Here is a 7026-nt window from a genome sequence, read left to right on the forward strand (position 1 = left end):
ATTCACATATATACATTGAGTTGATCTCAAATCAATTCCTAACATACTCAAATATCAAAATATGTTATTTATAACCATATAACATATTTATTATCATATATCACAATATTGAGTTGATCTCAAATCAATTCCTAACATACTCAAATATCAAAATATGTTATTTATAACCATATAACATATTTATTATCATATATCACAATATTTTCAATTTACGAGGTTTTACACTCTTCTTTTCTCTCTCCTAGTCCGACCTATCCTCTATTCTCTCTCCTCTTCATTTTCTCTCTCTTCCCTTCTCTCTCATGCTTTCTCTCTCTCCCTAGGTCGAGACACAAGAGGTGTCTCGGCACAAGGGGTGTCTCGGCCCATGGCCGAGACACCATTCGTGTCTCATGCTTAGGGCGAGACACCAACAGTGTCTCAAGCCTAAGACGGGGTCATGGGTATTCCACAGTGCTATTTTTCATCTGCATTCACCCGTTATCGGATTTTTTGCCTGTTTCACTATATTTGAAGCCCGTATTCGCACTGCAATGAGTATATGAGCCTAAATTGCATCTCTTTGAACCTTCGATAGGTATATGAGGTTAAACTGACTCCCGAAACTCCCAGGAATATATGAGTATAAACTGGTCCTCCCCGCTCCAACGCCTTAAGAGCCTAAATTGTGTAGACTCCAGTTGACATATAAGTATAAACTATGTACACACCGATCAACATGTTGCAATAAAAGTCAATGTTGGTCAACGCGTTGTGATGAAGGTCAACATCGGTAAACACGTAGCCATGAGACAACACCAGTCAACACGTTGTGATGAAAGTCAATGCCAGTCAACGTGTTACGTTGAAAGTCAACGCCAGTACACACACTGTGATGGAAGTCAACACCAGTCAACGCGTTGCGATGGAAGTCAACTCTGGTCAATGCATTATGATGAAAGTCAACACCGGTTAACACGATACGACGCTAGTCGATGCATTGACAACTTTCGTCGAAACAAGGCTCTGATCAATTCCAGGTCAAAGGATAATCCCAGGGAGTTCAATCGTGATTCAGATACAAATCCCCAACAAAGATAATTAGTTCAACATCGATTCAACAACACAAGTTAATTCAGAAACCAACACACCAGTTCCAGTTTAAGATTTCAACAATGGTCAGACGATAAACGCAATACCAGAAGAATTTTAGCTATTCGACAAAATACTAAATAGACTGAGAGTTGAAGAAGTCAAGAACTGAAGCCAGTTATAGGTTTGTCTATGCCGATCTCCTTAATAAAATACTAAGAAGATTGAAGGTTGGGCCTATCATATCCAAAGTATTTCATGCTCTTCTATAAAAGAACGAGACTAAAACACTTTGGAGGGGGTATCTGTAGGCATTAAAATTTGTTTATAGGTTCCCGCACACAGCTCAAAATGGAAAAAACGATGACGTTATTATCAAAGTCAACAAGGATTATCTGATGCTGTAAGGAAGCTACCAAGCATATGAAGCGAGTTGACGAAACATACGAGTGAATGGGATGGCAAAATAGCGAAGAAACAACTTGATCCGGAGTTTTGTTTCATCCATGAAAGATGAAGTGCCACTCGTGTCTCGTTCACTCAACATGTGTTTTGCCCAGGGGAGGTTGTAGATCTCTTCTTTGGCTTTCTAATATATTTTGAATCACGTCATTCCGAGATCAGACGGGAGAATTAGAGGTAAAACAATTGAAACACGCCAACAGCGTCTCAGCCAATGGCCAAGACACCACTGGTGTCTCTTTTAAGGCAGAGACACCAGCGGTGTCTCATGCCCAGAAAAGTTGTTTTTCTCTCGTTAACTACCCAAAAACTTTTTTCAATAAGATTTTGAGATTTCTTGATTCTACAGCCTTTCCAACTGATTTGATGCTATCTTTAAACGTGATTAAGTGGTTACAACTAAGGATAAGATCAAATTGTTCGTTCTTATCTAAAAATAGAGCTTCTAAATCCTATAAATACAGCCCTAGGGCCTTCATTCAGAGGGATGGGGAATTTTGGAGCAATGGCAAAGCCCTATCAAATTGGAGAGTGAGGAGCACGGATTTCAGGAAGGAGGAAGCAAGTTTTTTTAGTGAGTTCTTCGACAAAAAGGAGGAGGGTTCGATAGATCTGCAGCTGCTTCAGCCTCGTTTATCCACTTTCCTTGAGATTGCATCGTTGCTGTGATCTCGAGAATAGTGTTTATCTCACTATTGCTGAGATATTCACTTCAATTTCTTATCTCCTTCGCGAGGCAACGAAATCAATCGAATCTGATCATTTGGTAGTCCATGGATAAACCCCAGCACCGGCAAACATCCCACCCAAGCAGAAGGCCGATAAATGATCTTTCTGCGTGTGTTTTCTAGAAAGTTATAATTTTTTAATCTCTTCTTTTGAATTTGGTATAAATGCCTAAAGTTGTAGTAAATTCCTCAAAGAAATCAACTTTTGACACAAACACTAGATGGTGGTGTATTTATTTGTGACAACACCTAGGGGTGGGATCCTACACTGAAGCATGCTTAAGAAAGAATTCATTCTCATAAACCTCTTTCTTAAGTTTGACTTATACCCGAGCTACTCATACTTAATGACCACCACTCGATACCTTGTCCAACTTTACTAGATTGCCACTAGTTAGCATCTCGATATTTCTGATTTGCTCTTTAGGATGATAGCAGGTATAATGACCAGCACCAAAGAGTATCCCAGCCAGCGGTATAGGCAGAAGGTCTAGTTGATTTACCCATTTCTTATTACCCAGATTTGTGTCTCTTAGTGCACTAGTGTATTCTACTGATAGACTTGAGGTAGGGAGAGCATTACTGACATCTAATACAGTGAAGAAGAGTGTTGCTACCTGGGATAAGGGGCTAATGCGTCCACTTCCATTTCTTCACATGCACCAGCACCTGCTCATCTGACCCTATTTACACCACCTGATGCACACATAGAGTGGACACTCTAGATGCTTAGTGATCATCTCTATACCCTTGAGATAAGGTTTCACTAGTTTCAAATAGGGTTTCAACAGTTCTAGACTCGGTACAGATCCAATCAGACCCGTCTCACAGCTCAGCTGGACCAGTTTCAGCAGTACCAACACTACATAGCCTCAGCCCTTCATAAGATGAGACCAGGATCTATGGCTCCACCATTTCATCAGCCTTCATCCCCTCTTCCATCATAATAGGATCCACCACAATCACCACCATCACATTATTAACCTACTACACGACCAGAGAATGGGGACGATATTGGCAGTATCAATACATAGATAGAGAATAAAGGCCACTAAGAAGGGGTGAAGGGATGAAGGATAATAAGAAAATAAAACAGAAGGGATGTGCTAATTCTTTTGCGTAGAAAGTGTGACTAAGAAGGGATGAGGCCAATAAGAAGTTCAAAAAGACTACTTATCGTACTGCTGCTATCGCAATCAACAAATAATTTGAATCAAAATTCACAACTGAGAATGCGAAAAACCATACGAAAGCTCTTTGTAATAGATTTTTTGACATGCAAAAATATTGTAACGTCAAGTGGTGTCAGTTGGGATAATGTGAAGAAGCAATCACTATGGATGATGATTGCTTTGATAGATGACTATAGATATCAAACTTTTAATGTTCTTTGTCTAAATATTTAGTATTATGTTTCTTTAATCTATGTTTGGGGTTAGTATATGCATAATCACGTAGGACAAGAGTGTTCCTTGTTCTAAGCTAAGGGAATACATCAACAAGCTTATGAAACACCATGAAAATCTTGTAGTTATTATCAGAGATGATCAAGCTTGAGGAGACTATGTAACATATGTGTTGCACAAATTTGGTGGTAGTTCACATTTTTAACATTGGCGGTGATGATGATGATATTACCATGCCTAAGGAGAATACACCTAATTATGTCTCTTTACATCAAGTTGACATTCCACCACCCACGGTCCCCTCTATGGCCCTAAACTTCAAACCAACTTCTAATGGAAATGAAACTATAGATGATATGTCAAGGACGCATAAGGGAAAATGGGAGGTCTAATGAGGACATGGTGCTTATGTGTGAGATGATAAATAAGATAAAATAATTCACATTATCTATGCACTTAGTGAACATGCATTAGACTGAGGTTGTGACCAAGTTCTTTCAGAGTTAACCTAATACTTAGTGTGGTAGAAGATGGTTTTTAGGAAGCTTTTTGGATGCTTTTATGAAACTAACTGACTACATTTATGCTAATTTGGTTATTTTTGTAAGTAAATGAGTTGATGAATGCTTATTCTTTTGGCTGTTAAAACATATATGTGATTGATGTATAAAACTATATTACATGCATCATCATTGCTATTGTGTTTATCAGTATACATGTCAGTCATTGTGAGTTTGCATGCTTGTTATTCAATTTTTAGACTATAATACATATAATTGACATGTTATATTGATTATTCGATATATGTTTGAAATGTTTTTTGTTGGATTATGTGATTAAGTTGACCTTGATGGTCTGAGAGGATCCCACATAGTTCTAGTGTAATGGTATGATTGTTGAGCTAGTATGTGTATCCGTTTTTTCTTGGCTGTATAAGGTGATTGTTATCCTTTTCTTACTATAATGATGGTTTTTTTTTAATATGCAGCCAAAGTTTATAGTAATAATCCATTGCAAGGCAATCCACGATTGCTTATTTTGTATGGTCCTAATGATAATTGCAACCAATGGTGCTACTATATACTTCATGACAAGGCATACTATGAAGATAATGACCAAAATTGAGCCTTTTTTCTCTTGAGCATCAGGGTTCCATCAAATATAGATTCCTAATTTTGGATAGTGTTGATGATGAGTTTTTTTCATGGTTGTTTGATGGTGTGTATTGTGTTTTCTATATGGTGGCAGATTTGTCATGATTTTGGGCTATCTGATGTTATTATTTCAAATCTAAGATTTAACGTTTTATAGTATTTTTTATTTAATCATCACTCTAATTTGTTTTTTCTTGCTTGGATCCCTTATTTCTAGCTTTTGGTGTTGTGTGTTTGGTTTGGATGTTGTCATGTTAATTAGATGGTTCATGTCACTTCATGTTCTTGGTTTAAATTGATAGCTAGTACAAATATTTAGTCTTGATTATATGAATTGTCTATTAGCATAATTTTATATCAATTTATGTTTATTTATATGAGATATTTGTTCTTGGTTATATGAATTAGCTATTATCATAATTTATTATCAATTTATGTCTATTTCATATGATGTGATGATGTGATGATGGCCTATTTTTTCAACATTTAGCCAGATTTTATAGCAGCGATCCATTAGCGAGGCAATCCACAATGACACCATTTATTTTGTGGGGTCTGCATGATAATCACAAGCAATATATTACTATATATTTCATGATGAAGCATACTATGAAGATGAATGTAGATGGTTAAAATATACTCTATTGGACCAATGCTGAGTCTGAGTTCAAGAAGTAAATACACATGGGCTAAATACTTCAGATGGGCTCAAGCATCAGCAGATCATATGCTACAGCGAAGTTCACTTGGATCACATGGGAACATAATTGCATCCGAACCAAAGAGGACCTATGTCTGAGTGAATCCTCAAGTTGGACTCTAGGCTAAGTCGAAAGGCATCGTCAAGTCGATCAACTTAATAAAAGTCAGATTCTGAGTCAAATCTGGACTTATCAGCAAAGCTCGCCCAAGCTATAGCAAAGCTCGATCAAGGTATAATGAAGCTTGCTATCAAGACTAAGTCAGAGTGAAGCTTCTAGCGAGGCTCACCCAAAATGAACTTCCCCCAAATAGTCCACGTAGGACATATAGTGAAGTTTGTTGAGGCCATAGCGAAGTTCGCTGAAACCGAAGCCACAGTGAAGCTTACCAAAGATGCAGCGAAGCTCACCCAAGCAACAGTGAGCTTCGTCCAGTAGCCCACATGGGCCTTGTCATCCATTCTGGCAAAGTTCGTTCATGGCTATTATTGGTGAACCTTGCCCATAGCCATTATTGATGAACCATGCCCATGACCGTTATTAGTGAATCTCACCAAGCAACTCATATCAGCTCAACTCAACCAAGTCAGACACGAGTCAATCCTGACAACACGCCTCAGATCAAGTCGAAAGGTGTCATCAATTGGCCAAGCCTAGAGTCGAATTCTATGTCAATTACGAACTCATAAGCGAAGTTCGCTAGCTAATGAACTCCGCCCACATGGACCAAGTCACCCACTTTCGAAGAAGGCACACCCACGTCAGAAGCGACCCTCATCCGCACACACAGTGACCTTTGCCCTCGTCTTCAGTGAACTTTGCTAGGCCCGCCAAGTTCACCTACTAGCCATTGTCAATTACGAACTCATAAGCGAAGTTCGCTAGCTAATGAACTCCGCCCACATGGACCAAGTCACCCACTTTCGAAGAAGGCACACCCACGTCAGAAGCGACCCTCATCCGCACACACAGTGACCTTTGCCCTCGTCTTCAGTGAACTTTGCTAGGCCCGCCAAGTTCACCTACTAGCCATTTTAGAGCTATTTTTAGGGGATAACCGCTCCCCACTATCTCCTACATTTATGGCCACTTAATTCACAATTAAGGGGACCATTAACTCTCTCTTTTAGCCTATAAAAGGTGAGAAGATCACCCATTCATAAGAGAAGTCGGGAACAAGAAGTTCTAAAAGCCTTAGCTAAAAACCCGCATGCATCGCACATGTGATCTTATTGAGAGATATTGCTAAGTGAAGATTGAGCTAACTTCCAAGTAATTTAATCCTCATCAATAGAAAAAGACCCATTATCTTAATCGGTGCATGAATGGAGTACAAGATCGGCGCTCTACGGTCACATAGAAAAGAACCCTAGGAAATATAAATTTTCATTCGTTTCATTGTTAATCTTTTATTGTAATCTGCATCAACTGCAATATTAAAAGAATTAGAAAATTGATGGTGCATCTGTTGGGGACATCCTTCTTCTCTGACGAGAAGATTGTT

Source organism: Asparagus officinalis, chromosome 10, assembly GCF_001876935.1.
Source record: "Asparagus officinalis chromosome 10, Aspof.V1, whole genome shotgun sequence".
In the NCBI taxonomy this organism is placed as follows: domain Eukaryota; kingdom Viridiplantae; phylum Streptophyta; class Magnoliopsida; order Asparagales; family Asparagaceae; genus Asparagus; species Asparagus officinalis.